The sequence below is a fragment of the Onychomys torridus genome, chromosome 23 (genome assembly GCF_903995425.1).
Source record: "Onychomys torridus chromosome 23, mOncTor1.1, whole genome shotgun sequence".
In the NCBI taxonomy this organism is placed as follows: domain Eukaryota; kingdom Metazoa; phylum Chordata; class Mammalia; order Rodentia; family Cricetidae; genus Onychomys; species Onychomys torridus.
The window spans coordinates 42,560,192-42,573,914 of NC_050465.1; positions in this window are offsets into that span (position 1 = coordinate 42,560,192).

The window sequence follows — 13,723 nt, forward strand, 5'->3', positions numbered from 1 at the left end:
ACTATCTGTAACTCTAGTTACAGATCTAGAAGATCTGACACCCTCTTCTGACCACTATAGGCACCAGGAGCACATACAGTGCTCATATCATACATACATGCAGACAAAACACTTATACACACAAAAAAAAAATCTTAAAAAAGAAAAAATTACAAAAAGAGGGAGACATCGATTTTATAGAAGAATGGAACCTGCTTATCTTCCAAAAACATCATGAAGTGAATAATCTAGAGGAAATAACCCAACACCTATGATATTACCTTTCTCTTGATAGGCAGACAAGAGACGAGTGATCCATTCACAGATAACTCTGTCCTACTTTACAAAACCAAGGATTAGGTCACTACTGATGCTCGGCGATAGCGATGGTAGATAAATCAGCTTGCCAAAAACTTGTACTGGAGATGAGTGCCATTCTGTTCAGCTTCTCTTGTGGCCCGTGTCCCCTAATGCAAGGGCATACTTGGCATTAACTGGCAACTGGAATAATATGTTCTTGCCTACTCAACACTAGGAGCTGATTAGACCAAAGCCGAAATCTCACCCTAATTTCTCATTCTCTTTCTGGGTTCCAGGTAGGCAGGGTGAAAAAGCACCCGTGATCAGGGCTGGCAGTACTTGTAAGGTGTGTGTCCCCAAAGACAGAAAAGTGAGGCAGATGCAGCAGAGACCAGGGGTCTTGGGGCCAGAGGGACAAGGACAAAAGAGACACAGGAGCAGAAAGGGAGCACCGGAAACGTTCTGATTCTGCAAACTTCTGCTGTCCTTGCTAAAACTGGACTCCTCGGGGTGCTTTAATGGCCTCACAGTAAACCTCTCTTTAATTAGTCCAGCTCATACGGGTATTTTCCTTTCTTGTAGTTGTACATAACTAAACTGTTCACCATGCTCACTTTCAAGAATTCTGAAGACAGCAGCAGCTTACATTTTCCTGCCAGAGTGTCAAACCTGATGTCAGAAGTGCCATCACCACACCTTTGGCCCAAATGCCAAGGCAGTTCAGACAAACAGCACAGAGGCATTGTTAGCATGTAGCCGCACTCAGCTTGTCCCACTCCGTGGAAGTGGCTAAGAAACTTTAGATTATTCCTTTCTCAAGTTGCAGATTTGACATAAATTAATTAGTAAGTAAAAGTCCTTTGATCTGTTGCGAGTTTGATTGAGCAATAGAGAATGAGGAAAACAGTAGACCAAGAGAGTAAACACATTGTCCAGGGCATTAAAGAAATCGAGAAGCTTCTGGGGTCCAAAAAGATGCTCTGTTTCTATAATTATATGCTGGCTGATATGTGGAAGAGCCATAAATATTTCATTTGATATGTTAAGTCAAAGTTTTAAAGAAAATGGTGAATGGTTCAAGGCAAGAACACTTAAGCAAACCATTGCATCATGAAAACAATTAGGAGTTGTGTGTACAATTAGCAAACGAAGGTGTAAATACTGCATGCTGGTTAGTTTTCTTGTCAACTTGACGCAACCTAGAGTCACCTGGACAGAGAAAACCTCAACTGAGGAGTTGCCTTGATCAGACTGGCCTGTGGCCATGTCTGTGACAAATTATCTGATTGATGTTTGGTGTGGATTAACCCAGCTCACTGTGAGCAGAGCTGTACCTTGGCAAGTGGGCCTGGCCTGTATAAGAAAGTAAAAGACAGTTAGAAAGAGAGAGACACTAAACAATGTTTGTCCACAGTTCTTGCCCAGACTTCCCTCAGTGATGAACTATGACCTGGAAATACAAGGTGAAATGAACTCTTTCCTTCCCAATTTGCTCTTGGTCATGATATTTATCATAGCAACAGATTCTCAATTTGTGTTCAGCAAACTAGAACACACTGAGTGTGAGGGGAATCAGAAAGGAAGACAATAATAGAAATAATTCAAGGGGAGAGAGTAAAGATACAAAGGACTCAGGTGACTTATTCTCAGGATAATTCCAACAAAGTTCAAATCATGTGGAAGTTACATTGAGGGATGATAGGAGAGTGGTGAGCACACGGAAACCCCGATGAACGAATGTCTTACACAGAACCCTTTCACAGATGAATAGTAGTTCCAGAAGCTTCCAGAGTCAATCTGGAATCTGTATATTGGCAGGCTGAGAAGACCTGCGAAAAACCTGACAGATTCATTTGAGGAAGGGCCAGTTGGGCTATTGAAAATGGTGGCAGTACAACCTGTAGCCCGAAAGGTCCTCAAAGTCAACATGAATTTGTAGATGGGAAGTGATCATTTTCTTCCCTCTCTCCTCTCACAATTGGTCTGAGAAAAGTTAGATACATCTTACTAGGTTGTGGGAGGGGATAATGGGATATTAGCTTGAGAGTCTATGATAACCTAGCATTTGAACTATTTGATGTTTTCTGGAGGTATCGTTGAGAGCAATTTCAAATTCCTCTGGTGTTTTTGTTTTTCTTTCTCATCTTGACTTTGGGTGATTATAAATATTCCTTTTTCAAGGAGAATTATGTCTTACCTTCTTTCAGCTGTGGCCCACCATTGTTGTACCAGAACTCTGGTGGTGGTGGTCAACTGTGGGGGAGGGGAGTCGTCAATACTTTTCTGATTCATTTCTGTGTTTTGTTGAGCCGATAATTTTGCAGGTTTTCCTCCAGTGTTACTTTTTCACTTTTTCCTCCCAACAGCAATATCTCCTGTCTATTTCTGTGAAGTTTTTTTTATCTCTGTGGACTTGGTTTCCTTGTCTTATATAAAACATTAGTGAGTGTTCTAGTTGAAAGGACAGCCTTCTTTCAACGGGGATAGGTTTCTGGAAAAGTCTCTTCCCTGGCTGATAGGCTATCATGGTAGGGAAATATCTGGATGTATTTCACAGTAATTCTTCTTTCTCTCCTCCTTCCACAGCCACCAAGGGATCTTTCTCATCTTTGCACTGTTAGAGTTCCCAGGAGACAGCATCTACCAAGGTGGAGGTTCCCTCTCAGACTATGGTTCCCAGGAATTGCTTATGCTAGTCCCCCTTCAGCCTCTAGCAATTTATCAAAGTGCTATTTAAGTGGTTTCTTCTAGCTTATAGCTTGAGTGACTTCTGCTTCAAACACGAAGATCTATGCTATGCATCGGGAAATCTGAAACACCTAGGAATGAAGTTAATAAAGATACAGAAGTCTGCCAGTTTGACAGCTATAAAACACTGTAGAGAGGAATCGGGGACCACCTAAATAAATGGAGAGCCACACCATGGTTATAGATTGGAAATTTCAATATCACGAGGATATCCATTATGTCAGTTCCCATGACTGCCATGACAAATCACCACAAACTTAGAGGTTTCAAATAACACAAATTTATTATTTTACAGCTCTGTAGGCTGGAATTCTGATCAGGGCCTCATGAGATCAAGACTGTATTCCTTCTGTGGCTCTAGGGAAGAATCAGTTTCCTTACCTTTCCTGGCTCCCATAGAGCACCCACTCTCTTTCATAAGTACCTCTCCACCTTCAAAGCCAGTGACAGCATGTCAAGTTCCTGTTATATTGTATCATTCTGACTTCCTCTTTTCTCATCTTCTTATACATTAAAGGAACCTAAATGTCAACCCTGAGCCTAGCCAGATGAGCCAGGTCAACCTCCATGTTTTAAAGTCAGCTGAGGAACAAGCTGAATTTGCTCTTTGCCATACACCCTACCATATTTATAAGTCCCCAAAAACTAAGGCGTGAATAGTTTTGGCAGAAGGAAGGAGAAAAATTAGTTCCACTTCCTTAAATGATATACAGATTCATTGCAATTTCAATAAGATACCAGCATGCCTTGTGTAGAAATTGCCAAGTTGATACTCAAATGTATAAAGAATGACAAACATTTTAGAACACTAGACTAAATAATCTTTTAGAAGACCCTAATCCGGCAAAGTTACACTCTCTGATTATAAAACCAGAGTTATCAAGAGAATGTGATTACTTTCAGAATATACTGAGGGTTCAATAAGTGGTGTTGGAACATCTGAATACATGTTTGTAGAAAGATACTGAACCATGGTGAACACCTCACAACATCCTAAAATTAACAGAAGAATTACGTTCTTAAAAATTCCACCATAGAGTTCTGGGGAGATGACTCAAGTAGGTAGAGTGCCTGCTGTGTGAGCATGAAGAACTGCCTGAGTTGGGATCTGGAGCACCCACATTAAAGGCGGGGGGGGGGGGGGGCAGGCTGCACGCATGCGTGCGTCTGTAAACTCAACATGTGGGGCAGAGATCTGTGGATGGATCCCTGGGACTCACTGGCCAGCCAGACTAGCCCCAAACAGTGAGCTCTAGCTTCAGCAACACACTCTGGGGAAAATGGGGTCAACAACAACAGAGAAGACATCCCGTGTCAGCCTCCAGCTTCTGCACAGGCCAACACACTGGCGTGTGTGTGTGTGTGTGTGTGTGTGTGTGTGTGTGTGTGTGTGAGAGAGAGAGAGAGACAGAGACAGAGACAGAGACAGAGACAGAGAAAGTGGAAAACTAGACTATAAAATTTCTAGAAAACTACAGAGGCGTACCTTTGCCACCTTGGGAATTGTCTCAGAATGTGAATACTCATGGATGGGGGGAATTGATAAACTAATAAACTGGAATAGATTTTCCTGAAGTCTGCTTATCAAAAGTCACTGTTAAAACAGTATGACCTGAGGCTGGAGTTGCAGCTCCATGACAGAGGACTTGTACTAGCATGTGTGCAAGGGGTACAGAGGAAGAGCTGAAACATGGATTTGGAGGAAATCTCTGAACTGTGTATATTCAACCATCATGGATACATGTTCCACTCCCAGGCCTCTCTCAAACAGTCATGTTTGTAACATATATCAGATATTTATTTCTTTATTAAATTTAAGCAAATATCCTTTTAATTTCAGTGTATGGGTAACCACACTTTGAATACACGTTCAGCCATCTGTGGACACGTAGACTCTTATTACCTTTTGGTTATTGTAAATAAAATGAGTGTTTGCATCCTTGCCTTTAATTCTTTTATGTCTATACATCCAAATGGAGTTTCTGGATTCCATGGTAATATTTCATTTCTGAGTAACTGTGGTGGATTGATTGAGAATGGTTCCCCAAAAACTCATACATTTGAGAGACCAACTCTAGTTGGTAGAACTGTTTAGGAAGGATGAGAGAGGTGGTCTAGGTGGTCTTGTAGAAAGAGTTGTGTCACTAAGGGTGGGCTTTGAGGTTTTAAAAGCCCATGCCAGACCCAACCACACTCACCAGCCCCCATTTATTGGTGCTCATGGATCAGGATGCACAGCTCTCAGTTACTGCTCTAGCACCATGCTTCCCACCATGCTGATTATGGACTAACCTTCCAAAATTCTAAGTAGGCTCCCAATTAAATGGATTTTTTAAAAAAAATTGCCTTGGTCATGGTGTCTCTTCACAGCAAGAGAACAATTACTAAGACAGAAATACACCATTTTCCACAATGGTGATACAAATATTTCCAGTGTGCCCAAGGATATCAATTTCTTCATGCCCTTCCTAACACTTCTTATTTTCTATTTTTTATTTTGTTTGTAGAAATAGTAGCCATCCCAGCTGTCCAAACACTGTATGGAGTGGTGTCTCTAGGGTTTTGATTTGTGCTTCCCTAATGATTAGTGATTCTGAGCATTTTCCTCCTCTTCTAGAACTCCAATTAGTTGGATGTGGGATCTCTTGCATCTGTCTTTCCTGTCTCAATTTCGTACTGATTTTCAGCTCATTATTTTTTACTATACCCTGGGAGAATTCTTTGGCCACATATTTTAATTTACTACTTCAGTCTTATGTTATGTAAATTTTGTTCTTTACACCATCTGTTATTTCATTTTAGTGATATTTTTTTTTTTCAATTTTCAGGGATTCTAGTAGGTTGTCTCTCACAGCCATCTGTTCTTTGTGTGATGTGAAAGCTCCTGACTCCTGGCCATTAACTCCATTTCCTCAAGAATTAGTTCTTCTGCTCCTGGAGCTGGCTTCCTTGGTTTTCATAAAGTGATGAGCAGTTGCTGGTTGTACGTCCATCCGCTTCAAAAGTCTGTAGTGAACTGGATTGGTTGCCGAGTGCGTTTCCTCCGTCCAGCTGAAAATCCCCTGCTTTTCTGGCTGCAGTGGGCGTGGAACACTTCGTGGTCCTCTGATGAAGCAGGAGACTTCTGACACAGGAGTTAGTCAAGCTGCTTGTTTTCCCATTGGTATCTTGGAGTGACCACATGTTATCCGGGGTTCCCTGATTGTCTGATGCCAACAACCATCCAGAAGATGCTCCGTGTTCAACTTTCCATTGATGTGGAAACGGAAGACTGGTCTTTCAGGCAGGCAGCAGATCTGAGAGGAGGGTGGAGCAGCTGCTTTCCCCCAGCCCATCACATGCAGCCAGTACTTCTCATGGCTGTGGCCCTTGAGCCTGGGACTCAGAAATACACTTCCTGTCTCTCCCCTTCCTCGTTTCCAGCCTTGTAGTCCCTTCCTTCCTTCCTTTCTCTTTTATTTTTTTTTAAAGGTTTTTTGTGTGTGTGTGTGTGTGTGTGTGTGTGTGTGTGTGTGTGTGTGTGTGTGTGTGTGTCTGTCTGTCTCTCTGTGTGTCTGTCTGCCCCTCTCTGTGTCTGTCTTTTTGTTTGTCTTGTCTGTCTCTCTGTGTTTCTGTCTGCCTCTGTCTGTCCGTCTGTCTGTATGTATGTCTCTGTCTCTGTCTGTCTGCCTATCTCTGACTCTGTCTCTCTGTCTCTTTGTGTGTGTGTGTGTGTGTGTGTGTGTGTGTGTGTGTGTGTGAGCACATGCTGAGGAGGCCAGAAGAGGGAGTGTTGGATCTTCTGGAAATAAAGATACAGGTCAATGTGTGTCACCAGACATGGGTGCTGGGAACCCAATTTGGACTTTCTAAAAGAGAAGGAGGCTCCAATCTCTCTCTCTCTAGCCCCCTTTTTTATTTTTAGAGAAACAGCAAGGGGAAGGGAAAGCTGAGAGAAGCACACAGTTCTCTCTTGCTGCGTTTCAGCTGTGTAAAATGGCGGCCTGGACAATGTGGGGGCGGTGGCTGCCTGCCCGTATCATCTCCCCGCACCTCTTTACCTGCTTGGAGGGACTATACCCGCTCGTTTGTCAACACTGCAATGGATTTTCTTCTTATTTAGAAACTATTATGGCATTTTAAAAGACATAAAATAGAAACGTTTTATTTGGTTAGAGACTCCAGATCTGAAGTTTTTGATTCACATTCTGCACTTGTATCAGAGTCACCCCCATGATTCAAACCTTGGTCCTTCCCCCAAAGTTTTTCCCATCACTTGAGCCCATAATCTTCACTCCTTCAGGAGCCTTCCAGACTAATTACAAGAGAAGGCAAAAATGTTATTGAAATGCAAGCTCATCATAGCAATATCTGCCCTTTGTAAGCCTCTGGCGGTGAGTGGCAAGGTTGCTATTTCTGGAAAAAAATATTTATATTGATTCAGTGCTAGAGATGGATGAGAGAGTAGACGACCCAGAGTCATCAGCTGGAGAGTGCTTGCATGTGTCCAGCAGAGGTGGGAGTCTCATTGTAGAGACCAAAATTGCTTTGTAGGGCTGAGAATGAGAGCAGAATAGTACCATACATGGTAGTATGCTAGGGCCTGAGCTGGCTGGAATTACTGTAAGAATAATAAATAAATAATAAATAACCACATTAAAAAAAAAAAAAAAAACTTATCTTTTCTTTGGTATGAAACTCCTCCCCGAAGTTTTAGTGACGGTTGCTGTGTTCATCTGTCAGTGAGGGTGTTTGTTGCTGGTTTGGGACTTGTGTGTCAGTGAGAGTATTTGTTGCTGGCTTGGGACTTGTGTGTCAGTGAGGGTGTTGCTAGTTTGGGAAAGCACAAAAGCAGCAATTGTGGGGAAGAAAGAAAAAGTGAAATTAAAACTCCAGGCGTAGCAGACCCTATGACTCAAAAGTGACACTGGGACTAGAAATCTCTGGAATTCTTCAGGAAACTTTAGGAGAGAAAGGAATGTGAAGTTTCCAGTAACATCTGCATTACATATTTATTCCTTGAACTGTCAGCCCTCTGTGTGTGCGTGTCTTCACTGCAAACTTCTTAGGTGTGGGAAGTGCTGTTTTTTGTGTGTATCTGTCTTTTTACTGGCCACAAATCTGGCACAGCTGTGTCTAGATCACATAATTTCAATAAATGGTCTTTAAGTCACTTAAAATATCTAGCTGTCGTGGATCCATTTACACCTCCACTTTTTTTTTTTTTTTTTAAATGAAAAAGACCCCTCCTTTCAAGGTCCATAGTTGGGATGAGAGCTAAGGCTTCACAGCGCCTCACTTGTTTGACTGTTAAATGCATAACAAATCCACCCTACAGCCGGGGGTTAGGGCATTGAAAGGACTTTATTTTAGTGACACGGGAAAAGATATACACAAATAACAAGTACAAACATTTATAGTAGAAAACACAACCAAATGAGTCAGATAAAATATGATTTACTTGTGTTTAATAATCATTGATTCTAAGTATTGTAAGGCAATGAAATCTCTTTCTATACACATACACACAGAGACACACACAACAAACACATATACACACATCACATATACACACCCCAAATCCCTTCTTTTCTTTGGATAAATAGCCATTTGATTTTCCTTTGAGAAGAAGCCATCTATCATCAGTTGCTGGATTAGTGGGATTTTCAACCAGTAAGACTCATCTTTCTCTGACTAATACTGAAACCATGAGTCTCTGTCCCCAAAATGTAGGGCTTGGAGTTAACTTATTTCTTCTATGCTGCGCTTGGTAGAGTATCCATTAAATGACAGAACTATAATCTGCACATTGTCCTGACTACTGCCCTTTATGAGGTTTTATTCCTTTAAAAATTATTTATTTTATATCCCAACTACAGTTTCTCTCCTCCCATTCCCTTCTCCCACCTTGCCCCTCTCCTCCCTAATCCAGGCCTCCTCTGCTTCTGTTCAGAAAGAGACAAGCCTCCCTTGGGTATCAACAAAGCATGGCATATCAAGTTATGGTAAGACTAAACACCTTCCCTTGTATTTATGTTGGACAAGGCAATCCAGCATGAGGAACAGATTCCCAAGAGTCAAAGTGTTAGGAACAGCCCCTGCTCCCATTGTTAGGGGTCTCACAAATAGACCAAGCTACACAACTGTCACATATACATATATGTAGAGGGCTTAGGTCGGTCACATGCAGGCTCCCTGGTTGTTGGTTCAGACACTGGGAGTTCCGCTGTGCCAGGTTAGTTGTTTCTGTGGGTCTTCTTGTGATGTTCTTGACTCCTCTGGCTCCTACAATTTTTCTTCCTTCTCTTCAGCAGGATTCCCTGAGCTCTGCCTAATGTTTGGCTGTGGGTCTCTGCGTCTGTCTCCATCAGTTACTGGGTGAAGGCTCACTGATGACAATTGGGGCAGTCACCAATCTGACCGCAGGAGATGACCAGCTCAGGCTAGTATCCACTACTGCTAGGAGGAGTCTGTGCTGGAGTTTCCCTTGCATCAGGTTTCTCTCTGACCTCAAAAGCACCCCATTTCCAGTCATCTCTTTCAGTAATTTCTGCCCTCCACTGACCCCTTCATCCCAGTCCCTCAAGTTCCCATCCCCATTCAGCCCATATTCCAACCAGGAGATCTCTTCTATTTCCCCTTCCCAGGGAGATCCATGTGTTCCCTCTTGGACCCTCTTTGTTACCTAGACTTTCTGGGTCTGTGGATTGTAGTATAGTTATCCTTTACTTTACAGTTAATGTCCACGAATGAGTGGGTACATACCATGTTTGTCTTTCTGGGTCTGGGTTACCTCACTCAGGATGATTTTTTTCTAGTTCCACCCATTTACCTGTGTGTTTCCTGATGTCATTGTTTTTAACAGGTCAGTAATACTCCATTGTGTAAATGTACCATGTTTTCTTTATCCATTCTTCAGTTGAGGGGCATGTAGGTTGTTTCCAGGTTCTGGCTATTATGAATAATGCTGCTATGAACATAATTAACCAAGTGTCCTTGTTGTATGATTGAGCATCCTTTGGGTATATGCCCAAGAATGGTATAGCTGGATCTTTAGGTAGATTGATTCCCAATTTTCTGAGAAACCACCATACTGATTTCCATATTAGCTGTACAAGTTTGCACTCCCACCAGCAGTGGAGGAGTATTCCCCTTGCTCCATATCCTCTCCAGCATGAGCTGTCATTTGTGTTTTTTTATCTCAGCCATTCTGACAGGTGTGAGGTGGAATCTCAAGAGTCTTTTTGTTTTGCATTTCCCTGATGACTAAGGATGTTGAAAATTTCTTTAAGTCTTTCTCTGCCATTTGAGATTCTTTTGTTGAGAAATCTCTGTTTAGGTCTGTACCCCATTTTTTAATTGGATTATTTGTTTGTGGGTTTTGTTTTTTTGTTTTTTTGTTTTTTTTTTTTTTTGATGTCTAGTTTCTTGAGTTCTTTATGTATTTTGGAGAACAGTCTTCTGTCAGATGTGGGATTGATTGGTGAAGATCTTTTCTCATTCTTTAGGCTGCCAGTTAGTCCTATTGACAGTGTCCTTTACCTTCTTAAGTTTTTCAGTTTCAGGAGGTCCTATTTATTAATTGTCAATTGTAGATGCAATTCTGAATGGTTTTATTAAATAGGAAACAGAGCCAAATGCAGAGTTAAAAGCCCAAGAGGTCAGAGCAGCAGCTAAGAGCTAAGACCAAGACTGCCTTCTGACCCCTCAGAAACAGACCTACTTCCTGTGTGTCTGTCTTTTTATTGACTTTCTGTTCTGCCTTCTCATTGATTGTAAACCCAACCACATGACCTCCTCGTCACTGCCTTTCTATGCAGACATCCAGATCTCTATGATTGTTATTGGGATTAAAGGCATGTGTCGCCATGCTGGCTGTGCCCTTGAACACACAGAGATCTGCCTGTCATGTGATCGGGACTAAGGGCATGTGCTACCACTGCCAGACTTCTGCTATGGCTTGCTATTAGCTCTGACCCCCCAGGCAACTTTATTTATTAACATACAAGTAAAATCACATTTCAGCACAAATAATATATCACCAGTCAATCTCAGTGTCTGTGCTACTGGTGTTATATTTAGAAAGTGATCTCCAGTGCCAATGCATTCAAGTGTACTTCCTACTTTCTCTTCTATCAGGTTCAGTGTAACCGGATTTATGTTGAGGTCTTTGATCCACTTGGACTTGAGTTTTGTGCATGGTGACAGATATGAATCTATTTGCAGTCTTCTACATGTTGACATCCAGTTATGACAGTACCATTTGTTGAAGATGCTTTCTTTTCTCCATTGTATAATTTTGGCTTCTTTGTCAAAAATAAAATGTCCATAGGTGTGCGGATTTACGTCTGGGTCTTTGATTCTATTCCATTGATCTACTGGTCTGTTTCTATGCCAATACCATGCTGTTTTTACAACTATTGCTCTGTAGTACAGCTTGAAATCTGGGATGGTGATACCTCCAGATGTTTTTTTATTGTACAGGATTGATTTAGCTATTCTGGGCTTTTTGTTGTTCCATATGAAATTGAGTTTTGTTCTTTCAAGGTCTGTGAGGAATTGTGTTGGAATTTTGATGGGAATTCCATTGAACCTGTATATTGCTTTTGGTAAGATGGCCATTTTTACTATGTTAATCCTGCTGATGCATGACATGGGAGTTCTTGTCATACGGGTCTTTCACTTGTTTAGTTAGAGTTACCAAGATATTTTATATTGTTTGTGGCTATTGTGAAGGGTGCTATTTCCTTGATTTCTTTCTTGGGCCTTTTATTATTTGTATATAAGAGGGCTATTGATTTTTTGTTGTTGTTAATCTTGTATCTTGCCACATTACTAAATATGTTTATCAGCTGTTGGAGTTTCCTGGTAGAATTTTTGGTGTCGCTTATGTATATTATCATATCATCTGCAACTACTGATATATTAACTTCTTTTTTTTCTAATATGTATCCTCTGAATCTCCTTTTTGCTCTAGCTAGAACTATGAGTACTGTATTGAATAGATATGTAGAGAGTAGACAGCCTTGCCTTATTCCTGATTTTAGTGGAATTTCTTTGAGTTTATCTCCATTTAATTTGTTGTTGGCTGTCATCTTGCTGTATATTGCTTTTATTATATTTAGGTATGTTTCTTGTACCCCTGATCTCTCCAAGACTTTTGTCTTGTAGGGTTGATAGATTTTGTCAAAGGCTTTTTCAGCATCTAATGAGATGATCATGTAATTTTTTTTTTTTTTTCCCTTCTGGGTTGTTTATATGGTGGATTACATTGACAGATTTTTGTATGTTGATCCACCCCCTACATCTCTGGGTGAAACCAACTTGATTGTGCTGGATGATCTTTTTGATGTATTCTTGGATTTGGTTTGCCAATATTTTATTGAGTATTTTTGCATCAATGTTCATGAGGGAGACTGGTCTGTAATTCTTTCTTTGTGGAGTCTCTGTGTGGTTTCAGTATCAGGGTAACTGTAGCCTTGTAATAAGAATTTGGCAATGTTCCTTCTATTTCTATTCTGTGGAATAATTTGAAGAGTACTGACATTAGTTCTTCTTTGAAAGTCTGGTAGAACTCTGTGGTGAAACCATCTGGCCTTCTACTTTTCTTGGTTGGGAGATTTTAATGACTGCTTCTATTTCCTTAGGGTCTATAGGTCTGAGAATGTTCCATGAGGTGCTGAGAAGAAGATATATTCTTTGGTGTTTGGGTGAAACACTCTGTAGATATCTGGTAGGTCCATTTGAGTCATAAGATCTGTTAGTTCCATTATTTCTCTGTTTAGTTTCTGTCTAGAGAACCTGTCCAGTGGTGAGGGTGGGACATTAAAGTTTCCTGCTATTAATGTGTGGGGGGTTCAATATGTGATTTAAGCTTTAGTATTGTTTCTTTTACAAATGTGAATGCCCTTGTATTGGGGGCACAAATGTTCAGAATTTAAATACCATCTTGGTGGATTTGTTCTTTGATGAATATGAAATATCCTTCTCCATCTTCTTTGATTACTTTTGGTTTGAAGTCTATTTTGTTAGACACTAAAATAGCTACTCCAGCTTGCTTCTTAGGTCCATTTGATTGGAAAATCCTTTTCCAATACTTTACTCTGAGGTAATGTCTGTCATTAATGTTGAGATGTGTTCCTTGTATACAACAGAAGGATGAATCCTGTTTTCATATCCATTCTGTTCATATCCTTTGACTTTTTACTGGAAAATTGAGTCCACTGATATTCAGAGATAATAATGACCAGAGATTGTTAATTCCTGTTTGTTTGTTTGTTTGTTGTTGTTGTTGTTGTTGTTGGTGGTGGTGGTGGTGGTGTGTGTGTGGTGTGTGTGTGTGTGTGTGTGTGTGTTTCCCTTCTTTGGGTTTTGCTTATGTGGTATTATCTATTGTCTGTGTTTTCATGGGTGTAGCTAACTTCCTTGGTTTTGCTTATAATACATTCTGTAGAGATGAATTTGTGGATAGATATTGATTAAATTTGACTTTGTTATGAAATACCTTGTTTTCTCCATCTACAATGATTGAAAGAACTGCTGGGTATAGTACTCTGGGCTGGCAACCATGGTCTTTTACGAGTCTGCAAGAGGTCCGTTCAGGCTTTTCTAGCTTTTAGAGTCTTCATTGAGAAGTTAGGTATAATTCTGATAGGTCTGCCCTTATATGTTACTTGGCCTTTTCTTTTGCAATTTTTAATGTTCTTTTTTTATTCTG